The 24,872-nt window shown below is 34.9% G+C and overlaps 1 protein-coding gene and 2 pseudogenes across 4 annotated transcripts in view; 2 read left to right on the top strand and 1 right to left on the bottom strand.

The window, feature by feature from the left end:
* Positions 1–24,872, bottom strand: part of LOC105426301 (phosphoenolpyruvate carboxykinase [GTP]) — a 138,686-nt gene that overhangs the window by 68,364 nt on the left and 45,450 nt on the right. The window lies entirely within an intron of this gene.
* On the top strand, positions 11,929–14,793 carry LOC148937028 (uncharacterized; annotated as a pseudogene).
* LOC148937027 (uncharacterized) lies at positions 16,622–19,577 on the top strand (annotated as a pseudogene).

The following is a 24,872-nucleotide window of genomic DNA, read 5'->3' as shown; positions in this document are numbered from 1 at the left end:
CATATTTATAAATGTTATAAAGTAATGTGACGACATATATTATGTACAAGAAACTGTATTCTTATTACTTTAATGTTATTGTTTTATATATATCATTACTTTAAATAGTTTTATTTTTTTATCCAGCGCCAAGTTTTCTTACATAAAAATTTTTTTATTTAAAGTAAATTTTGTTCATTTTGTACTATTATCTCTTTAATTCTTTGTAATTAAATTTTCCATTCGATTCAAATATACATGTATTTAAAAATTCTTTACAGAAGGATATGCCGAAATATTATATACATATATTGAGATAGAATGAAAGCTACTACCACTTATATTAGATACATATCATTTGAGTTAAATTAAAGGTTAAACGTAATTTTATGTCATCTCATAATTTATATCATAATTATATTATAATTTGAATTACTACGCAATCATAATTAAATAGTCAATTAAATCAATAATTAGATAATCATTAAATAATCAATAATTAATCATTTAATGATTATTTAATTATTAATTTAATTGATTATTTAATTATGATTGCGTAATAATTCTTCTATTATACATTTTAAAAAGAAGTTGTGTAAAATTACAAATATCATTATAGATCATTTGGAGACCCATGTAACAGTTTTACGCGCATTTTTAAATTTGCAATGTGCAAATAAACTTCTTGTGTTATAAGATTGTAAAATTACATGTCAATTAAATATAAGTATATAGAAATGATATGATATAATGTAACGTGAAATAATACTTTTAAAGAAATGGTATTTTTTATAATTACATTATTGCAAATTCAAATTTTAAATTTACAACATAGTATTCATTTCGAAAATACTTATTTTCATTTTTACATTTTTATTTACTAATAATTTTTTATTATTATTGAATATGATCTTCCTTTTTTTTGAATACAGTTTCGCGAATTCATTATTTTTTAAAATCATTTTAATAATGTATAAAAATGATATAAATAATTTTTAATATCGATTGCTTGAGGTAGCTGTAAAACATTCAATGTTTAAACCCGCAACGATAGTTGTAATTTTACACGTAATTTTAAAAAATATAATAAAAATATATAATAAAAAAATATAATAAAAGAATTATTACGCGATAATTAAATAATTAATAATTATATTTGAATTAATTAAATAAATAATCATTGAATAATCAATAATTAATCAGAATGAAAGGGAAGGAAAAAAAGCGCGATGCATAGAGATACCGTGATTTCTCTCACTCACATTAACGTCGAGTGTGTGAAACAGCAAAGGGATATCGGAAATTCGGTATCACGTCCGATTATGCTTTCTCTCTCGATCGTGCGTCTCGCGTTGGATGCAACATCGAATTGCCTCCATTATTTTTTCTCTCGCCTTCGCGCTTCGCGGAGACACGGATTTACGCGCTTCGTGCGTATGTGTAGCGGCCGCGCGCCGAGCGCACAGATACCATTCCTGCCGATGTGTGTATATTGGATCTTGGGCACAGTAGCGCCTCCGTGACAGAAATTGCAACCACACATGAGAACCGGGCGACGATAATAATAATGACGACGTTTCTTAAAGTAAAAAAATTTCCAAATCGGACTTTGCGTAGCAATATCTCTGCTTATAGGGCACGTAGAAAAATAAAAATACTTTTATTATGTAAGTCGAACTCAAGCTATTAATCAAGCCTATTTAGATCGGTTTAGCCGTTATTGAGAACTGATAATTTCGGATGCTCGCATTTCGCCGACTCGCGTAAAGTTACATGGTAGTTCAGTTGACTTGACAACCGAGACACTACCGTATCTCCTGATATTGTAATATATGTATATATGTGCATGATATTATATTGTTAATATTGTGTTGTTCTAAGCACGTTATTGCGATAAATATCATCACATGCCTCGGTAGTTGAAAGGATAAGACGCCTCCCTGTAAGCAGGAGAACCAGGTTCGATTTCAGGCTGAGTGATATTTTTCACAAAAATAATAATTACAAATTTTCACGACTGGTTCGTGGTCAGGTGACGGACACCTTCCTTTCTTTTTTGGGATGTATGTACAAATATATGTATGAGTGTGTATACACACATACACACACACACACACACACACACACACACACACACACACACACACACACACACACGAGGGTCGTTCGATAAGTTGAGTAAATTTTTGCGAGATAGCGCCACAATGAACTGTGTAGTATATGGCCAGTACATGGCCTTGGAAGTAACACATTCAAACTGTCTCATATCAAGTTTCAGCCAAAAGCTGAAAAACTGACGCTTAGTTTACATGTTATAGACATTGGAAGTGAGCAGGGCAACAGTTGTCGTAAAAATGGAGAAAGACGAATTTCATGCAGTGATTAAACATTTTTATTTAAAGAAGTGGACGGATGCGCAGATTAAAGCCGAATTGAATAAAGTTCATGGGGACTCTGCACCAGCGTTGAAGACCGTTTATTTTTGAATTAATGAATTCAAAAGAGACCGGACATCAAGCAAAGATGAAGCCCCGTCCAGTTGAAATCATTACGCCAGAACTGATTGAAAAAATCTATCGTATCGTCATGGAAAATCGCCGAATGAAGCGTAACATAGCTGAGATTGTAAGCATCTCAATAGATAGGGTGCATAATATCCTGCACAAAGAATTAGAAATGAAAAAGCTTTGTGCACGATGGGTGCCGCGATTGCTGACCATCGATCAAAAACGCATGCGAAAAAACATTTCGCAGCAGTGTTTGTCGGTGCTTAAGTGCAATCCACAAGATTTTTGGCATCGATTCGTGACCATAGACGAGATTTGGATCCATCACTATACACCCGAGTCAAAATAGCAGTCGAAGCAATAGACAGCATCTGGTGATTGTGCGTCCAAGAAGACTGTTTTGTCGGCCGGGAAGATAATGGCCACTGTTTTTTGGGATTCCCAAGGAATCATCTTCATTGACTATTTACAGAAGGGTCAAACAGGGGCATCACAGGAGCATATTATTCTACACTTCTGAATCGAACGAAGTTTGTACGAAGCTGCAAACGAAACGGCCGAGATTGGCGCGCAAAAAAGTCTTTCAGTCGCAATGGCAAAATTGCATGAATTAAGATTCGAATTGCTATCCCATCCACCTTATTCTCCTGATTTAGTCTCTTGTGACTTCTCTATTCCCAAATCTCAAGATCTGGCTCATGCGAAAGAAATTTTCGTCCGATGAGGAGGTCATCGCTACTGTGGATGCATATTTTGAAGGCTTTGAGACTTCCTACTTTTGCGAAAGGATTAAAAAATTGGAACACCGCTGGACTAAGTGTGTAAGGTTCCAAGGAGACTACATCGAAAAGTGAAAAAGAATTTTTCAGAAAATAGGTGATTTTATTGCTTTTTTACCTGACTTATCAAATGACGCTCGTATATGTATACCTATATCTATTTATGAAGCATGAAGTATGATTTATTACCAAAAATTTAATTTATTAGGGATAAAAAATTATTATATTGTTATTATTATTTTAAGTTATTTTACTAGACTGCAAAACTGTACATATATTATATCTCGTATAAAGCTGAACGCTAGTTAACCGATTATTCAAATGCATGCACCTATGACGATCTATACCTATAATGGGAAGATATTCTACACACACACACACACACACACACACACACACACACACGCGCGCGCGCGCGCGCGCGCTAACTTCTTGATCTGAAATATCAGACAATCAGAATTTCATATTATCGGCAGAGGTTGAAGTCGTGTAGGGTCCTTCATGCTCGCCTTCTCATTGAATCAGATATCTGTCGTTACATAAAGCTCTAGTTATCTTATAAGAACCAAGGAATTTTGTTGCAAACTTCAGATCCTTGTTGGGTTCGTTTAATTGCAACCAAATCGCCTTTTTTATAAACTGTTGACGTAACCCTCTTCTTATTATAGTTCGTCGGTTCTCTTGCTGTACCTTCAATATATTGTTCATTGCACGCTGTCTCAACTCATCGCGCTCCTCCTGAAATGCTTCAATCCACTCAACGTTCATCAATCAACGTTCTGATTTCCGGATTATTTTGCAACCGGGCTTTGGTACCAAACAATAAATGGAATTATATAATGGAACGAATCAGTACCTATACTTCTATGCGCTGTAGTGTTCAGATAAAGTTGCGTACGCTTCAAATAGCAGTACCATTCATCACACTTCGGATCTGCCAATTTTGTCAATAACAGAATAAGTGTGATTGACACGTTCACTTCGTTCTTGGAATTCCATTTGTAATCAATATTGAGTACAAATCCATTTGTACTCAATACTCTCATCTGCACGATATTCAGAAAAATTATTGGATGTAAAGGCTGTACCTCTATCTGAAATTATCCTAGGATTTCCAAAGGCTTGTTTACGCAATTTGTTTAAGATTTCTTTTGTATTCGTGGTCTTGGTCGCATAAAGCCACACGAATTTAGAAAATGCATCCACTATAACAAGAATATGCTTGTAGTTTTTCTTAGTAGAGGAGAGCGGATCTAAATGATCAATGTGATAGGTATCGAGAGGAATCTCTTCTTTAGCAATAAAGCTTAATAGTCCTTCTTGTTTGCCATGCTTATGTTCGGCCAAAATACACACAACACAATAGTAACTTTTCGATCTTTGCTTTAGCATTTGATATCCAGTAGTCACTTCCTAAAATCGCTTCAGTTTTCGCCACAGAGAAGTGACCGGTTTCGTGCGCCTGTCTAATCACTTGCGACTGCATACTCTTTGGCATTACTATTAACAGCTCTCCATTATTTTCACGGAAAAGCAATCCATCTCTGATAACATAGTCAGTCATTTTACCCGACTCCACTAGATCGAAGATTTTTTTAACATTTCTGTCTTCCGATTGCGCTTTCTTCAATCGTGCTGTTAATCCATCCCTCTCCTTGTTGATCAAATTACATTCTGGCAACGGATAGTGACTTAAAGCATCTACATGTCTCATACTCTTCCTAGAACGATGCTCGACCCGATACTAAAATTCTTCGAGCAGCAACGCCCATCTGGCAATCCGCACGCACAAGTCCTTTTTGTTCATTGTTGCAACGGCAATTGGTTACGATGGTGAATGGAACTCCCAACAAATAAATCTTGAATTTCTTGAACGCTTTCACGATAGCTAGCACTTCCAGCTCGTAGCTTGGATACTTTTGCTCTGCTGATGTAGTTTTGTGATTACTATAGTAAATGGGATACCACGCGTTATCAACTTCATCCCTTTGCAACAGTATTGCACCAATCTAAACATCGATGCGTCCGTATGGAGTTCTGTCTCGGCGTCGATTTTATAAAGCTTTAACATTGGCTTAGTACACTAGTAGATCTGTTTTAAACTAAGAAACGCTTGTTTCACTTTTTCACTGAATTCAAATTTGACGTTTGCTTTCAGCAGATCACTCAACGGTTGCGCAATAAATGAATACTGCGATATAAATTTTCGAAAATATCCATTAAGCACTAAAAAATTTTGCACGCGTTTCACACTCATAAGCTCAGGGAAATTTTTGACCGCTTCAATTTTACACTCAGACGGAGATACATATCCGTTTTCTATCACGTGTCCGAGGAATTCGACGCATTCCTTTAGGAAGCTACACTTCCTCTAGTTAATCACTAACCCGGCTTCACTCGCAGTTTACAAAACTTTTATTAGACTATGTATTCCGCTCTCGCAATCGATTGACGGTACAATCAAATCATTTAAATATGTCAATACGACTTTTTCTTGAATGAGATCTCTAAATACAATGTTAATGAATCTCTGAAAGATAGCCGGAGAATTACATAATCCGAACAAAATGCACAAAATTCATAACGCTCATCAGGCGTGTATACTTACTGCCCTAAAGGCAATATACTTACGACTTCGTTCGTCAACCATCACATGAAAGAAGCCGTTTTTTAAATCAAGAGTACTGTAAAGTTTTGCTCACTGCAACGCATCCAATTGGTCCTCTATTAAAGGTAACGATAAAGATACCTGTCCTTTATTATTTTCTTATTCAATTGCTTATAATCTACGCACAGCCTTGTAGAACCATCTTTCTTTTTAATTAACACAATTGGACTCGCATGACAACGACGATTGAATCACACCATCACGCAGCCATTCACTCGTTTGCGCATTCACTAATTCTCTCTTAGGCATCGCTAATCGTCTCGCTCTTTGATAACGGGTTTATCGTCGTTTAAAATTATAGACATTTTAAGACCAATTTCTTGCATTTTATACTCTCGCATGAGTTTCTTAATTTCTTCTCTATATTTCGGTTTCTGGATGGACCACATCGACATCGTTTTTCTCGAAGTCTAAATCGATTTGCAGAATTTCTGTTAAATTATCTTCTAAACGAGTTTGTTCCGGTAACGAACTGATTATAAGCTTGTCAGATTTTATAGTTAATTCGACAACCGAGTTTAAGAAGTCAACACCAAGTAATAAATCTAATCCATAAGTGTATCCGATATGACAGGGATGAGGATAGGATATATGTAGCCGTCTATCATTAATTCGGTATTGAATTCGCCCAAAGTAGAGTTACCGATTGCGCCCACACCTCGGAATCGAATTTCCTTCAGTTCTAATCGCGAACAGCCTAATATATGCATTAGCGCGAATCAAACAAATATCACTACTAGTGTCCACAAGGGCACTTAATACATACAATCGCTTATGCTAACGTTCTTAATATATTTATCGTATTTCTTGGTTACGTTTATGTCGACATTTCGCACAGCATTCTGCTTCTTAGCACATCTAATGGCAATGTGCCCTCGTTCATACTCGAAACACTTTGGGCTCTCTGCTTTGATAGGACAGTTCGCAGCCGCATGTTCTCAAAGATCGCAATTGAAGTAATGTCTCTCCGTTTCGCTGCTCACTTTTTTTCCTCACCTTTAGTTTTCTCGCTCGGACGTCGGCGTTGATCCTTGTCATACCGCTTCCGTCGCTCGGCGATGCCGCCTGAGACTCTGTCTTTTAGCATTACTTTTTCGAAAGCTCTCAGCAACATCGCCTTTGTGGAAATCTGCCCAATGCGTGCCTGGTAGACTTACGTCAGGTATCCCATCTATGAGGTATTCCACCACCTCATCCTCAGGGATAGGCACTTGATTAGCCAGAACGATCTTCTTGTGGATGTATTGGTAGAAGATTTCATTTGCGCTCTTCAAATCGTTTGCGTAGTCAGACTTTACTGGAACGGTGGCTGTACATCTCGCGCAGTTCGCCGAGAAAATCATCAATAAGTAGCTCGATATGTACAGCCTTCAATTGGAATCACTCGGCACTTTCTCCCTTAACCGCATGCCGATCAAGATCCTGACGTAATCATCAGACAAACGATCATACATCTTCTGTAGTAATTTGAGTTGTAATTCTCAATTCTCAAAGTCGCCGATGCTACCATCAAAACAACTTAGTAAATTCACTATGGCCGAAATACTCGCTTTCGTCACATCACGTGAATCGTTCTCTCCGTCCGCCATTTGCATTCGATTCGTTACAACTGTCGCGTCTCTTTCAACAGCTCGACCTCCCTTCTCATTATTTGTAACTCGCGCTCAGCTAATTCCCTTTCTTTGCGATACATTTCCATCTCTCGTTGAGCTGCTGCGCTTCGATATCAGATTCATTCTCCTGGGCCGAACGCCTCAGTTTTTTTTATTCATCCGGCGGTTGGTTCCGCTTCGTGCAGACGTCTCAACAGCTCGACTTTCCGGCCGTCGGATCAAATTCAATTCTCGTAATCTTTCTTTAAGCTGGATTATTGTATAACGCGATGGAGATTGCGAACTCATTTTTGCACGCACAATATCATTCACTATTAACCGTTAACATAAGACAACATTGCGCTTCGCGATAATTCGCGCAATTCACGTTTTCCTTTCGTGTCTCTCTCTCTCTCTCTCTCTCTCTCTCTCTCTCTCTCTCTCTCTCTCTCTCTCTCTCTCCGTCTCACGTCGTTTCTGTCTCTCTCACACGATTGGATTCGCGATTGGCTTTTCACTATTAACGTTTTGAAAAACAATCTACGATACAGCTTCACAGTAATTCTACGATGTTTGTGTCCGTAATTTGTCGCACTCGCGGATGATTCGACACACACCACGTAATTTATCTTTCTCGTACTTGCGGCGGTCTCTCACGTGAACAATACAGCGTACTCTCAATGCATTTTCACGTCCTTATACACTTCTCTGATCTTCGACAGCATTCCAACGGTTTATGCCGCTTGCACTCTTCGATGACTTGTGCCATTTACATCTCGGACGAGCCCCCAAATTTGTAGGATGTTTTCCCATTCACAATGATTCGCAAAGACGCAACACCAAATCTCGCCGGACTCGCAGGACTCGCAAACTCACAGTCTCACTATGAAAAGGCAGCAAACTCGCAAAGCACACAATCACTCACTCGATCTCTCAATTGCTTTTTTACAGCCAAAAATCCTCGCCACGCATACTCTCTCACTATCCGAAATCCACACACGCTTGCGCGCAGCACGCACACCGCTGCTCGCGCGACTTCTCCGGGCATGTACCCGCCACCCAACTTAAATACGTATTATCGCGCGGGAACTTAAAACATCACACACACGCACGCACGCACGCACGCATGCACGCACGCACGCACGCACGCACGCACGCACATATATATATAGATTACGTTCCGATATTGCCAGTACTGAAAACATATAGTTCATGGCTTGATTAGGTGGCGCGAATGTGTGAGGGATAGCGAACGGATAAAATAGCGAATATAATTTGATAGAGAGTAAAGCGGAGGCGAAAAGCAGAGGAATAAGAATGAAAAGAAATGAAGGCAAAGTGGGAAAAGGAGAGATTGACAGGAAAAAAGTGACAGGAGAATTTTAGGACAAGTGTAAGGAAAGATTATGGCGGCAAAAGAGGTAGATTAGAGAGTGAAGATAAGACGGGAAAATTAAAGGAAAAAAAACAGAGAAAAATGCTAATGGAAGAAAAGGAAAAGGAAGAAAGCAAAAGAGTGAATTTCAGATTAGGGTGTAAGAGAATGTAATGAGGAGATAAATAGAATGAAGAGAGAGTTACGGGAACTGATAGAGAGAAAAGTTAAAAAGCTAAAAAGATAGCAGAAAGATGTGTAGAGAAAAGGGAAAAGAAGATTTATGGATGGAGAGAATGAATAAAATAGAGGAAAGATTAGAAAAGAAAAGTGGAAAGACTAGCGGAAAAGGATGGGATCCAGAGGAGGAAAGCAAAGTGAAAAAGAGGTTAACAAGCAAAGCGAGGAGAGAAACGGGTAGCAGGAGAAACATTGCAGATTCTTCAAATCCGATGTGAGCGATGGGCTGAGTTATAGAGAAGTAGAAAGGTTAAAAAGATGGGTTGCAAAAAAAGACAGAGAGGAAAGGAAAGATAATATTGTGATAAAAAGAATAAGATTGCCGAATGAAAAGGAAAGAGATAAGAAAATAGAAAATGAGCACAAAATTTGATTAAGGAAAAGATAGGAGTAAGAAATGTAAAGTGATTAATTGTTGGAACAGCGGAACGGTAACAATTGTAAAGTTACAAAGGAAGGAAAGGAAAAGAGAGATTATGAGGAATAAGCATAAGTTAAAGGGAGATATGATATTTATAGAGAATTAAGTAGAGATTTAAGTTGGAAAGAGAGAAGAATTCAGGAAAGAATCAACAGAAAAGGGTAAAGGATCGGAAAAGGAAGGTATAAAATTAAAGATGGGATTGGAAAGGGTAAAGATAGAGAGTATGTGGAAAGCATGATAAAATAGGAAGAAAGGAAGAGAATAAGGGGAGAGAAGGGGAGGAAATAGAGGATGGAAATGAAAAGGATAGGAGAAGTTTCGTTTAAATCAAGAAGGAGAGAAGGAAAGAGGAGTTAGGAGGAAAGAAAGAAAAAGAACAGCAAATAAGATTGAGGAAAGTAATAAAGAAGATAAAACAAGGGAAAAAAAGAAGAAGAGGAAACTATTATTTTGAAATGTCGCAAGAATATAATAAGAATAGGGATTTTAGGAATACATAAAAGGGCATGGTTTTATAAATTTATATGAGAGATGAGTGGATGAAAAAAGGGAAAGTTGGGAAAGTATAAAAGAATGGTTACCGAATACACACGAATGGTACTGTGATTTTGCAATAAAAAGGAAATACAGAGAGAGAGCGATAGGAGGAATTATAATAAAAAAAACGAGGGCGGAAAAAGAAAGAGGAAAGGATAATGCAAAGAGTAGGAAAAGGAATAAATCTGTCAGAATAGAGGATGAATGAAAAAAGGAAGGTTATATTGATATATAATACAAAAGGAGAAAAAATGTAAAGAAGAAGTTAGACGAATTATTAAGAGAAGAAGAGAAGAGGAATGAAATAATGATAGGAGGAGATTTTAATCTAAGGATAAGAGAATTAGGAAATATAAGTGAGGAGGGAGAATTGAAAGACAGAAGAAGTAAGGATATAGTGGTAGGAAACGGAGGAAAGAATTTTGTGAATTGGATACAAGAGATAGGGTGGTATATTTTAAATGGAGCAACAACAGGAGACTGGGAATTTATTAGGTGTACAAAAAAGTTCTGAGCTTTAGATTTCATACAACCGAAATAACAATTTAAATTTTATATATCTTCCCGCCCTTTTGCGGTTTTAAGCGTTGACATTTGGCCTTCTAAAATGTCATACGGTTTGGCGTTTGATGCACATAACCTCAAAAATCAGTAGTGTTCACGATGGCAATAACAAAAGAGCACATTCGATTTTCCATCCACTTCGCGTTTCATCTGAAGAAAAATGCTGCTGAAGCCATTGCAATGATTTGTGCTGCATATGGAGAGAATGTTGTAAGTCATACTACATGTAAAAGATGATATCAAAAATTTCGCCAAGGAGATTTCAGTCTTGAAGATGATCCGCGTGCTGGACGCTCTCAAAAGATTGAAACGGACGAATTGCAAGCACTGCTGGATATAAACTTTGCGCAAAAGAGCTTGCAGAACAGCTTGGCGTTACGCAGCAAACCATTTCCGTACGTTTACATACGATGGGAAAGGTTCAGAAGGAAGGCAGATGGGTTCGGCATGAATTGTCCGAAGACAACAAAAATCGTCGGCGTGACACTGCACTTATTTTGCTTTCAAAGTTCCGGAAAAAAGATTTTTTGCACAAAATCATTACAGGCGATAAAAAGTGGATTCTTTATGATAACCCTAAACGTAAAAAATCATGGGTTGACCCTGGTCAACCTTCAACATCGACGCCAAAGCCCAATATCCACGCCAAGAAGGTTTTGCTCTGTATCTGGTGGGATTGGAAAGGTGTGTTGTATTACGAGTTGTTACAACCGAGTGAAACAATCACGGCAGACCGCTACCAACAACAATTGACCAATTTGAGCGATGCATTAGAAGAAAAGAGGCCATTTACTGGCCAAGGACGTCGTAAAGTGGTCTTGCTTCATGACATGCTCGACCACATGTTGCGAAAGCGACGCGGGACCATATCTTTGCGTTAAGCTGGAAACTTCTCCCGCACACGACGTATAGTCCAGACATGGCGCCTTCCGATTACTACCTATTCCGGTCACTGCAGCATCATTTGGCTGATACACATTTCGTGAGATTTGAAGAGATACGAAAATGCATTGATGACTTTATCGCTTTGAAGCCGGTGAACTTCTATCATCAAGGAATTCGCAAGCTACCCGAAAGATGGCAAAAGGTCGTTGATGCAAAAATATTTCGCGGGGAATATTTCGCTGATTAATATTTTTTTGTTTGTTTTTTGAATAAAGATTGAATTTTACAAAAAAAAGCTCAGAACTTTTTTGTACACCTAATACATATGTAGGGGCTAAAAGTAGCGCAGTAATAGATTACGTTATAGTGAATAAGAAAATGCACGAAAAAATAGGAAAATTTAGGATAGGAGAAAGAGTGAACTCAGATCACATACTTTTGGAAGTAATGATAGAAGAGAGTAAAGGAAGAGAAAAGAGAGAAGAGGAAAGGAACAAGACAAGAAGAAAGAAAAGGGAGATGGGACGAAAAAGCAGTAAGGATATTTACAGAAAGGCTGAAGAATTATACAGCGCAGAAGAGGAAGAAGAGGAAAAGGAAGACACTGTGGAAGGAATGTGGGAAAAAATGATAAACAAAGCAATGGTAAAAAAGAAGATTAGAAGTGTTAAGAAAGAGATAGAATACAAGGATTGGTGGGATAGGAATTGTACAAGAAAAAAGAGACAAGTAAAGAAGATCTATAGAAGATGGGGAAAGGTAAGCAGAAAAAGATATATAGAAGAAAGGAAGGAAATGAGAAAAAATGGAGAGAAAACAAAAAGGAAAAAGGGACAAAGAGGAGGAGGAGTTGAAGAAATTAAGGAGGGAAACTGAAGTATGGAAATATATAAATAAGAAGAGAAGAAGAGGAAACAGAAAGTGAAATAAATATAGAAAAATGAAAAGAGCATTTCATGAAGCTATTGGATGGAAGTGAGGCACGACAGGAGGACAAAAGGACTGAGGACATAGGAACAGAACAAAGGAGGAGGAAATTAAAAAAACGATAAGAAACATGAAATTGAATAAGGCTGCTGGAATAGACGGTATGGAGGCACGCAGGAAAAGTTTTAAAGAAAAAATTAACAGACTTGATGAAGATGATGAAGGAAGGAGAAGATACCGTAAGAGTGGAGGAACATAATAATGTTTATATATAAAAGAAGAAAACAGGATGAGGTAGGAAATTAGGCATTTCGCTATTTATGCAGCATATAAAATATATGCAGAGATACTCAGAAATAGGTTGGAAGAAGAAGTGGAAAAAAAAGAACTAATGCTGGAAAGTCAAGCTGGATTTCGAAAGGGAAGATCAGCAATAGATAATATTTTCGTTCTATATCACATGATACAAAAGAAAAAAGAACAAGAAGGAAGAAAAGAAAAGATGCATTATTTGCGGACTTGAAGGCGGCTTTCAATAATGTTGACAAAAATACTTTATGGAATATAATGAGAAGAGATGAGAATAAAAGGACAGATGATAAAAAGTATATATGAAAGTGAAGAAAATAGAAGTGAGAATAAGCACGGAACAAGGATTCTCGAAAGGTTTCTACATTAGGAAAGGAGTGCAACAAGGTTGTGTAATCCGCTCTTGTTTAACTTGTATATGGCGGAGATAGATGAAATATTTAGAAAAAGAGAAATAGATATAGGAGAAAGCAGAATTTGAAATTTAGCGTATGCGAATAATATTGTTTAATGTGTGAACAACAGGGATGCAATGTTGGATATGATAGATATGTTCAAAGGTTTTTGAAGAAACAAAAAGTAGAATTAAAGAAAAGACAAAAATGATGGTATTTAATAAAAAGGTGGTATTTAATAAAAAAAAGAAGAAAATATGGAAGTAGAATAATAAAGACATATAGAAGAAGTAGAGATTTTCAAGTATTTAAGTTTTAATTTTGTTTAAGTTAAGTTTATTTTATAATGAATAGCAAAGGAAATTATAAAGACCAGATGTTAGAATAAGAGAGAAAATTGAATAAGAGAGAAAAGATAGCGGCTAGGAAAGTATGAGGTATAGGGGAGAGATTATATAGGAATGATTTCGGAAGGAGATGGATATTATATAAATATCTAGTGCAAAGTATGATGGCATACGGAGTAGAAATATGGGGAATACGAAGAGAAAGAGGAATTAGAAAAGGTAATAATGGATTATATCAGATGGATCTTCGAATTAAATTTTTACACGCCGAGGTATATAATATATAGAGAGTTAGTTATGGCTAAAATGAAGGTGAGATTTGAGGAAGAAGATATGAGAAGGGAATTAAGGGAAGAAAGAAGAATAGTTACGTAAGATTGTGTTAGGCGGAAAAGGTAGCATATGAGTCGAGAGATCAATGTGGAAAGGAAAAGGAAAAGTACTATAATAGGAATGGATGGGGCATAGAGGTAATTTGAAGAATTTAATAAGGGAAACAGAAACTGTGAGGAAGGATGAATTGATCAGAGGTGAATTAATTAGAGGGGAAAGAGAGGTAATGGGAAGACGGAAAGATCCAGTATGCTAGATATAATGAGAGATACAAAAACATAGGAATAAGTAGTGAAGGACCCAGTTATTTAAAAAAAGAAAATTTAGAAAAGACAAATTTAGGAGATGGAGTTAGAGTTTTGATAAAATTGAGGTGCGGGAACTTAGAGGAAATGAATAAATATTAATTAGGGGAAGAAAAACAAAGGTGCGTTTTCTGTGATGAAGAAAAGGATAATATAGAACATTATGTTAAAGAATTACGGCATTATGTTAAGGAATGCCGGAGAATTAAAGAATGAACAGAGATAGGTAAAAATAAGAAAGCGGTTTTAAGGAAATTATGGAGAAGATTAGACAAAAGGAAAGGCGCTAAGAAAAATATGGATAAAAAAGGAAAGGGAATGTAGAAACAATAAAAAAGCTATGATAAGATAGGCTATATATAAATAAATCAGGAAATGGGAACGTTAAGGTATGAGCTGGAAAAATAGGTAGAATTGTATTGTAGTGTTTTATTTTGTATTGTATTAAATTGTATTATATTGTATTATATTGTATTACTATTGTATTAATTGTATTATATTGTATTGTATGAAATTTATGTATGATATTTATGAAAACAAACGAGAGATTAGGAATAATTATTTCATACAGGAGTATTTAATTATTTATTTGTAAATTTATGAAATTTTATTACAATCAAAAAGTAATTAAAATTAATAACATTAAATTAAAATTAAACTTATAAAGATATTAATATTTCTTTATAGAAATTTTTCAAATTAGTACAATAACTATCTAAAAACTTTATTTACAAAAAATATACAGATATAATTAAATAAATAATTTTTTTAAACGTCTGACAGTGACAAAATAATTATAAATAATAAATAATTACAAATACGAATAAATTTTTAATAAAAAAAAAATATATACGCGACAGGATTTGAACACACGATCTACTTCGTACGAAGCCAACGCCTTACCATTTGTGCTACCGCTGCTTTTGCTCAATGGTGATGATTAAATATATAAAACGTCCCGCCCGTATATCGGCCGACTAAATTCATTTTTTAAAAATCAATTTCTTCGAAACTATTGGCCATTGGTAAGAATGGCCGGATACATATCGTTTTTTTTTTCGCTTAAGAACAGCCTGTATAAAGCGCATCAAAATATCCCGATCAGTCATCTGATGTTCCCTTTGTGAGTATAAATATTCTATTCTATTATATAGTTCATATCACGTATATTATAAATTTTTAGTACTGGCAATGAATATCGAAACGTAGCCATAGTTACGTTTAGCCATAGTATGCAGACGTGTGTGTGTGCGTACGTGTGCGCGTATGCGCGCTTTGTTTCTTTAGATATGTAAACACTTTTTCGGAATTCGCCCGTTTCTATTTGTTACTTTTAAAGTAATTACATACAGAAAAATGTAAGCAATAATACTTTAGCAATAAGCTGTTATGTTCAATGGATTCCATGATTTTTTTTCTTAAAAGCGTTATTAATAATATTTTCTCTTATGTAAGAATATTGCTTCCAACTCTTTTATTAATAAGATATGTAGTCATGAAGCAAGAGAAAAGAATTGTAACTGCTCCAACAATTCAAGAATATTATAGCAATCCTTTTATTTAATGTGCAAAGAATTTTTCTTAACATTATAAATCCTTAAGTTGGATCTGTTGCAAATCTGAATATCAGACATAAGCGTACAACAGGCACGAGCGAGAGACAATATCTAAAGTAAACATCCTATCTAACTCCTACCTAGTTACTTTAGATTCCTAGTAGCAACATCCCTCCTCAACAAGAATCAGACCCTAGACAGTAAAACGGAGCTCTTCTGGAGCGCAGCAGCATTTTTCTCTCAATCTTTAGTACTTATTCTTCATTTTTCATTCAGCATTGAGCATTTATTCAAGCATTATTTAAATATTATTCAAGCGTTATTTAAATATTATTCAAGCGTTATTTAAATATTATTCAAGCATTATTCAACCATTATTCAACAGTCATTTTCATATTTTTCATTTTTTATTCAGTACCGAGCATTATCACTCCAGCATTTTACATCCAGCATCATTCATCCATTCTTCAATCAACAGTCGATAGTCATCATCCCTCCATCCTAGTTGTTCTTCCATCTCAATCTTCGGAATTATAATTTAGAATCAGTAAACTGTAATCAAACTCTCAGAAGAAAAATCGAGAGGTTCATCTTCACCATCCTTGATCTCAGTCAACCAACAGTAAGTTTTTCATTAGTTATTTATTAATCACAAACCGCAAATATTCGGATTTTCATTTCATTTCCTTCTTCCACTTTATTTAAATCTACTCTTCTTTCTTTCTCTTTCTTTCTCTTATTAATTGGTATGGACTATTCAAGGCTCCCGGTTATTTTTCTCTTCTCTCTCTCTCTCTCCCCCTTCCCCCTTCTCTCTCTCTCTCTCTCTCTCTCTCTCTCTCTCTCGCGCGCGCGCGCGCGCGCGCAGAAAAGATGTGTGAAACATCGCTCCATAGAAATGTCAATTTTTTAGTGGTTCATTAGTGAAAGAGAACAATAGAAAATTGTTTAAGTTATAGCGCCGTAGACCGGAAGTATGAGTGTTATCTAACCGGGATATGTCGATTAGTGAATGCGAGAAGTGCATTTCTTATTTGAAACATCGAAGTCTCGCAAGACAGGTAGACATTAAACATGGACACAAAAGTGCTGACATGTGAAAGTGGATCGCAGATGACGTTGATATTAACAGTATCGTTAATTATCGATATGGACGATGAATATGCAGAATACCGATGCTCGGCATGTAAGAAGGCAATAAAGACCAAAGTTGTCAAATGCAAGTCTTGTGTCAAACTTTTTTATCATTCAGGATGTGTATGTAAGCAAATTTATGATAGAAATTGAGAATATGTGCCGTGTGCTGGTCCATTTAAAGAGTTTTTGATTGAAAGTAATCAAGAAGTAAATATGAAGAAGGCACCGACGGCGGAAAGCAGTAGAGATAGGGCGGGTTCTATAGGATCTACAGAGTCTACAGGATCGCTCACGACAGGGCAGTGGAAATAAAATATCAGAAACGAGTGGATCATCTAGTATTGAAGTAAAGATAGATTGACTTATAAGAATTATGAAAGAAATCAAAGATGAAACAATCTGTAAGAGAGAAATTAAAACGATGATTAAAGAAGTAGTTTGAGTAGAATTGGGAAATGTTAAACAAGAGCTGGAAGATCTGAGGAGAATGATTCAAGGAGTAGCAGGTGGATTAATGAGTGGAATGCAAAGAAGCTATAATGAAGCGACTAAAGAGAAGAAAGAAAACATTATAATTGTTAAACCGAAGATGCAACAAGAGAGTGAAGCTACAAAAAAATCGATAAAAGATAAAGTGGATATTAAGAATATGGCAATGGAAATAACGAAATTAAAAAAAGGAAGCAAAGGAACAGTAATTATGGGTTGTGAAACCAGTGAAGAAGTGGAAAAATTGAAGGAAACAATGCAAGTCAAACTAGATGATGATTACAAAATAGTGGAGTCACATTAGATACCGAAAATAAAAATTGTTAATATAGATGAAGATGAGATGAAGTTAGACGATGATGAGCTTATAACTACAATAATAAAACAGAATAAAATGGATGCAGTAAAAATACGAATAGTGAAGAGAATAGTTAAAGAGAAGAAAAATAATAATAATAAAGCGAGAGAAAAAGGAAACGAAGGATCAATAATAATGGAAACGGATGAAAAAACGCATGAGCTGGTGTTGAAAAAAACGAAGTTAAATATAGGATAGAAGAAATGTCTTGTGTTTAATCATGTTAGTGTTAAAAGATGTTTTAAATGTTGGAAATACTATCATATTGCAAAAAATTGTTGGAAATACTATCATATTGCAAACAAGAGACAAAACATGTCATAAATGTGCAGAAAATCATAATTCGATGGACTGTACGGCAAAGAAGAAATGTGTAAATTATATGTTTCATTCGGACATACAATCTGAAGATAAATGACGAACATGATGTACGAAATGTCGACTTTTAAGAGAGCGATACAGGAGGAGAAGAGGAGAGTTCGCTGGGAGGACGCTAAATAGCAACTATGGAAGGAAGCGGAGCTAATACTATATACGAATGCGCAAAATTTAATGGCGCATAGAGATGAGAGCATCAGGTTTTGAAGAAATTAAATCCTGCGTTCTTGGCACTATCCGAAATCAGATTGACTGAAGAAATCGAAAACAGTGAAGTGAATGTGCCGCGTTATAATATAATTAGATGTAATGCTGAGAATAGAAATACAAAAATAGTTCTATATAAGAGACGATATGAAATATGAAATAGTATTAGCGAGAAAATTAGAATCGAACTATTGGTGTGTTGCGGTAGAAGTTAAAGAAAAAATGTATAAAGGAATAATAATAATAATAATAATATATCACTCACCGAGCGCATCGTATGGAGAAGATTTTTGAGATTTTTAGAGGACACAGTAGAGGAAGTAATAATAAAAGGAGAATGCATGCTAATAAGAGACTTTAATATAGATCTTATGATAGATTCGTTTTATACGAAGAAGCTGCAAACGACAATGTTAAATTTAGTGAAACAATACATTAACAAACCGACGAGAATTGCGAAATAGTCAGACAGTTATAGATTTAATTTTCGCTAATAATAATGAAATAGCAGTATACAGGTTCATGAACTTAAAATTACGGACCACGCGTGGCTAAGAGTTGAGTAAAGTTGCGAGTAAAGTTGAAAATAAATATAGGAAATTTAGTGCTAGGAATTATAAAGAGCTCGATGTAAATGAATTTACCAGATTAGTGGAAGATAAGGTACAAAAAATCAAGATATGGATGTTAGTGAAAAAGCGAAAAAATTTGTCGATAATATAGTAGATGCGTTAGACGTAACGGCGCCGAAAAAAAATTTTAATTTAATTCCGAAAGTATGAGATGGGAAAAATGATATTCTGATGAAATAAGAGAAGCAGCGGATAGAAGAGATAAGGCATATAGGAAAGCATTGTATGATGATACGGAACAAAATTGATTGCAATTTAAAATTAAAAGAAATGCAGTAGTAACATTAATTGGGGAAAAGAAGAAAGAATATTATGAAAATATGATAGATCTTAATAAAGAAAATCCTACGACTATGTGGAAAACCTTAAAAGAAATAATTAGAGGCTAATCAATAGGCGTGAAAGAAGTAGAAAATAAAGACTTTGAGATTTTAGATGATACTGAGGAGTGTGAGTTAGCGGATAAATTTAATTTATATTATATAGTATCAATAGTATAATAGAATCTATAAATATAAATAGGCCCGGCCACACAAGTAAGAAAATTATTTATGTTAGTCGAAGATAAAGGAATTATGGAAAATTTTGAGACAATCAGGTTAGAGCAGTTATAAAAAGTTGTTATGGAATTGCCAAAAAAGAAAGGTACGGAAGAGAAGATAACTAACGAAAGCATATTGAAAACAGCCTTTTACGTAATAAAAGAAAAATTTGTGAATATAATTAACAATTCTTTGAGAGTAGGATGCTTCCCGGAAGGTTGGAAAACTTCTATGATAATACCAATACCAAAGATAGAAAAAGCCAAAAAAGCAAGCGAGTACAGACCTATCAATATGTTATCAATATTTGAGAAAGTATTAGAATTAGTAGTAAAAGATCAACTTGATGTATTTGGAAATGTATTTGGAAAATAATAGCATTATAACAGAACATCAATCGGGATTTAGAAAACATTATTTATGTGAAACTGCAATTCAAACTGTCATCGATGATTGGAAATTAATAGTGAGCGAAAGGAAAATAGGGAGTAATTTTTATGGATCTTAAAAGAGCGTTTGAGACAACAGACAGAAAAAGATTATTAGAAAAAATGTTTCAATATGGGATTATAGAGGAAAGGTATTTGAATAGTTTAAATCATACTTAAATAATCATACTTAAATAATAGAAAACAACGAGTATGATTTAATCATAAATGAGAGATCATAAATGATCTAAACTTCTAACAACAGAATATGGAGTGCCACAAGGACCTCTATTATTTATAATATACATAAATGATATAATCAAAGTTTGTCCAGAGGAATGCAATATAAAAATTACAGTAAAGTTTACAGATGACACGTTTATATATATAAGTGGAGAAAGTAGCGCGGATTTAGAAATAAAAATGAAGTACACAGTATTCAATGTAGTTGAAACATGGATGAATATAAATGAAAGCTAAAAATGAATGCAGGAAAAACGAAATATATGGTAGTTAGAAATACAAGAAAGAAAATGAAAGATAATATTGTATTGAATTGCTTGGATGGAACTATAATAGAGCATGTGGAAGTACTAAAATATTTGAGTATAATTATAGATGATAGATTTAAATTTGATAATCATTGTGATTATATATTAAAAAAAATAGGGAAGAAAACAAGCTTCTTAAACAGAATAGGTAACTCGATATCGATGTATGATATATAAGATTATAGCGCCGCACTTTGAATATTTGTACTACATTATTGATAGCAATGGGAAAAACTCATTTATGTAATTTACAAAAAGCACAGAATCGAGCTATGAGAGTTATTTTACAATGTAATAGGTATACTAAAGTAAGGGATATGTTGCAGGCGTTACAATTTATGTCGAAAACAGAGATTACACTATAATGTATGCATATTTGTTTTTAAAATTCTAAATAACTTATTACCGAAACAGTTAAGATATAAGTGTAGGGTAGGAAATGAAGGAAGAATGTCAACACGACAAGCAGACAATATTGAATTCAATTTAGAAGAACAGCTAGTGCATAAAAGAGCATGTTCTATGAGGGAGAGATTGTTAAGATTGTATAATGCATTACCAGCAGATGTAAGGCAATATACAGGATTGATAAATTTTAAAGAAAGAATTATGTGGTAAATGGAATAGAATAGTTACTTGTTTTCGTTGTTGTTTTGTTTTGTTTGGCGTTAATTTTAATTTCAATTTTAATTATATTATATTATTATATATTATATTATATGTTGTATTAGTTGTATTAGCATTAGTATTAATATTAGTTTTTGTTTTGTTTGTTAAGTAGCCGAGAAGACTAATAAAGATTAATCAATCAATCAATCAATCCCTCTCCCTCTCCCCCCCCCCCTCTCTCTCTCTCTCTCTCTCTCTCTCTTGTTAACCGGGCTATTCAAAGTTTCCAGTTATTTTCCTTTTCTCTCTTTCATTTTCTTTCTTCTTTCATGCATCACGTCTCTCTTCATTTATTATTCTCTTCTTTCACAGTGGATCAATTAAACGAAAGTATCGGCTTCTAAATTTCAATCAACCCGACAATCCTATAAAAGGCGGATTCGACGTCGTCAGTGTGATTAACCTCGATAATCAAGCACAAAAAACCAAGAAATCCGAGCAGATTATTAAGAGAACCGACTGAACTAACTAACCTGTCAACTATTTCAGTTTCTGAATTTCCTTTCTTGCTACCTTCATAGTCGATTTCCGACTTGCCCGCAGAATCTTCCTAATCTTTAATTACCTCCCCTCCTGCCTCTCCCTCCGACTTATTTTCCCCATGTTTCCCCGATTTGCCTATTGACCCAATAGAGCGCTTAATTTATGCGTTCGAGCCTAGCTACTCACTAGTCTATCCTATTGAACCCGAACCTATTATTGATTTTCAAACCCTATCACCCGGTCCTTTATTTTCTGATAACGGAGAATATTTCCCGATCTTGAAGAGGATTTTTCTGATTTATTCGAGTTAACAATCTTTCTTTCTGAACAAATCCAGGGCTACTCCCCTCCTTAACTCCTCAAAATCACTATCGTTCACACTTACGTATTCACTATTAATCTTAAACCTTTACTATTAACCTCGTTTAAATTATCCCAGAATATCGTTTTTATTAATTTAAAATTATTCGTCAAATAAATGTTATATCACTGGGTAGGATATTGCTCAATTAAATAGATTCTAACAGTTACACTGTCCCCCGTAGAAATCCTACCATCCTGATGGTTGTGGCATTATTGTAAACACCCGTGATAATATATGTACACTACTCGCTACACAATATTTTCTCTCGCTTCGTTAATTATGCATATCGACAAATTTATTAAGAATTAATTTAAATTTCATTTCTTTCATTATTTTCTTTTAACACCTTCATTCTCTTACCTCCATCCCATTTATTGCACGAGGTCTGTCCCTGATAAAAACAATTAAATTTCTTGACCAAAAAACGACCGACGAACTCACGTCTACGGAGCGGTGTCATAGTGTCCTCTTATCGCAGATCCAGTGTCGAGACATTATCAGTACGCTTCGATGCGAAAATTGATATTTCAACACTTGACTTTCGAGAGAGCAGTTGTTCTGTCTTTCCGAGATCCATTCATACTCTGTTCATATTTAATTTTAATCCTTAATTTTTTAATTCTTTTGAGCTGGACGTAACAAAGCAAATTGACTACTAAAATTGAGAATGATCAAGAATGCAAGATTATCAGTATAAAATTCATAATTACCGGTCGTGGAGATTCGAGAGAATACATGTATATATGTATATTGTAATATACGTATATATGTGTATTATTGTGTTATTGACGTGTTATTTTAAACACGTTATTTGCGATAAATATCATCACATACCTCAATAATCGAAGGGATAAGATGCCTGCCCAGTAAGCAGGAGATCCAGGTTCGATTTTTGGCTGAGGTGATATTTTTTCGCAAAATAATTACGACTTCGCAAAATTTTCACTGGTTCGTGGTCGGGCCCCGCATACCCTCCCTTCTTATTTAATTATTAGTCAATTTGTCTACTGCCGAAATCTGTTCTGTTACTCATACACACACACATACACACACACACATACACACACGCGCGCGCGCGCGCGCGCGCGTGCACGCACGCACGCATACACACTGTAGCATTTTAATGATCAGTAACATCGTTATATATCTATGTCTGTGATATATCTATATGACATTTTGGCACAAATTTCTATAAGGATTCTTCAAAATAAATTTGAATGTATTTCTTATAAAGTGAGAGACTGAAAAAGAATTGAAAAAAATAAAATAGATAACAGAATAAAATGAAACAATTTAATTGACATAAGAAAATTTAAATACAAAAAATTTAGTACTGCTTTACCAAATACAATAAGAATGAATAAATTAATGCGCTTAGTAACGGAGCATTTTTGACGCTCGTTACTAAGCGTGCTATGCGGCCCACGCCGTCCGGGACCGCCCGAACATCTCCGAACTCGTCCAAACATCGCACACGCACTATCACACTTCGACGGCGTGATCAGCTGTTTTACAGCAAGTAACATTCTGACATGAAATCATGTTTTATAGCAAATGACACGTAAGCGCAAAATCGGATATATAAACCCAGCAATTTTGTAAAGAGACCATCAGTCTTGTCCTGTCCGATTCGTCCGCTCCAATAGACAGGGAAGTCCCAGTTGCGTACAGAATAAATCGGATAAATCAATTAATATTGTGTCCGATTTTCAATGTATCCGATTGTCACTGTGTCCGATTGCCATTGTGTCCAATTTTCACTGTGTCCGATTTCAATCACCTTGTGTCCGTTTGAACCTATGTCCGATCCATTCAACCTACTGTGTCCGATTTATTCTGTACGCAATTGGGACTCACTCTAATGTTGTGTATTTATAATTTTTTCCGGAAGGCCAATTAATAGAAAATATTGACTGCGTTTAGCAGAAAAGCAGCTTTGCAAATATTTTTTAATATGATTAGTTTATATATTTAAATCTATGAGGAACTAAGACAAAAACCAATCATAATTAAAGTTTTTAACAACAGTTGCAAAGCTGTTTTCTCTGCTAAACGCAGCCATTGTGAAGTATTTGTATGAGAATATTCGTTGGAAAAGACTAAACTTATGGAAAGACAATTCATGGTTTTTGCACCACGATAATGTTCTATCGCATACCTGGATCCTTGTACAGGAATTTCTAATCAAAAACTCAACAAACGTCATTCCGCAAACATTATATTCATCTGGCTCCCTATAATTTTTTTTCTGTTTCCTAAACTCAAATTGCCATTCCGAAAAAAGCGTTTTGAATCAATTGATGTCATAAAAAAAAATTCGCAACGAGAGCTGAAAGCAATACCAATTTTAGCGTATGAAAAGTGCTTTGAGGACTGGGACAAGCGTTTGCACTAGTGAATTACATTAAATGAAGAGTACTTTGAAGGAGGTAAAATAAATCCCAGACAGCACGCATGTCTAAAAAACATTTAAAAGACGTTTTATAAGAGACGTCTTTAAAACTTTACCAAAAGACATCATAAATATGTCTTTGGACATATCTTAAAGACGTCTTGAAAAAAACTTCTTAAAGATATCCTTTTAAAGACGTTTTTAAAATTGTATAAAAAAACGTCCTTCTGACATCTTTTCTAAGACATATGTAATTTCAATCAGTCATCAATATAACATCTAAAAGTTCTAAATGACAGTTCCAAATATAATTACTTATATTACTGACTATAACATTACACTATAACACTAACATACACTATAACACAGAGAAAGCGACTACATATTTATTGATTGGAATAAATGACATGATCAATTTCAATATAATGCAATCTATAAAAATATTAGCAGTCAGTTTATCTAGTACTCCAATAATTTGTATTATAATATACAACAACAATTAAGACATTATTCGGAAACA

Source organism: Pogonomyrmex barbatus, unplaced genomic scaffold (assembly GCF_055798465.1).
Source record: "Pogonomyrmex barbatus isolate J1 unplaced genomic scaffold, ASM5579846v1 scaffold17, whole genome shotgun sequence".
NCBI classification, from domain to species: Eukaryota; Metazoa; Arthropoda; class Insecta; order Hymenoptera; family Formicidae; genus Pogonomyrmex; species Pogonomyrmex barbatus.
Note: the sequence above shows the minus strand (reverse complement) of the source record. Positions and strands in the feature narration are given on the sequence as shown.